The 460-nt window shown below is 71.3% G+C and overlaps 1 protein-coding gene across 2 annotated transcripts in view; it reads right to left on the bottom strand.

The window, feature by feature from the left end:
• SPOCK2 (SPARC/osteonectin, cwcv and kazal like domains proteoglycan 2) overlaps window positions 1-460 on the bottom strand; it is a 24,705-nt gene that overhangs the window by 23,292 nt on the left and 953 nt on the right. The gene's annotated exons all lie outside the window — the stretch shown is intronic.

The following is a 460-nucleotide window of genomic DNA, read 5'->3' as shown; positions in this document are numbered from 1 at the left end:
CCCGGGCTCGGGTGGGCGTGCGCCAGGGGCCCCCAGACCCAGCCTCTGGGCTCTCCCCTCTGCTCCTCAAGCCCACCCGACCAGGAGTCTTCCCTCCAGCTCCGAGCTGCTCCCCTAGCGCTCCCCCACCCCCCCGAAAGGTGGGTCCAGGAAAACCAGCCTTGGTTCCTGCGCGCGCCCCTCTGCGCGGGGACCCCAGACCTGGCTCGGGCGGCCACCCGGAGGTGGCCTCGGGCATTTTACCCGCCGCCGCCCGCCCCCCATGACGGACACGCCTTCCACCATCTCGCCTCAGGAGGGTGGCTAGGACCCCCAACTCTGAGCCCCAGCCACGGGCTCTGTCTTCTTTCGCTCCCCCTCCCCCAAAGCCCAAGGTGGGAGCGGAGGGCACCGGCGCCAGACGATGCTACTTCCCCGCCGGCCCCACCCAGACCTGCCCCTTCTGCAGTGCCCCGTATGT

Source organism: Carlito syrichta, unplaced genomic scaffold (assembly GCF_000164805.1).
Source record: "Carlito syrichta isolate Samal-C Ts95f unplaced genomic scaffold, Tarsius_syrichta-2.0.1 Scaffold315300, whole genome shotgun sequence".
Classification (NCBI taxonomy): domain Eukaryota; kingdom Metazoa; phylum Chordata; class Mammalia; order Primates; family Tarsiidae; genus Carlito; species Carlito syrichta.
This window is presented reverse-complemented; position numbering and strand designations above follow the sequence as displayed.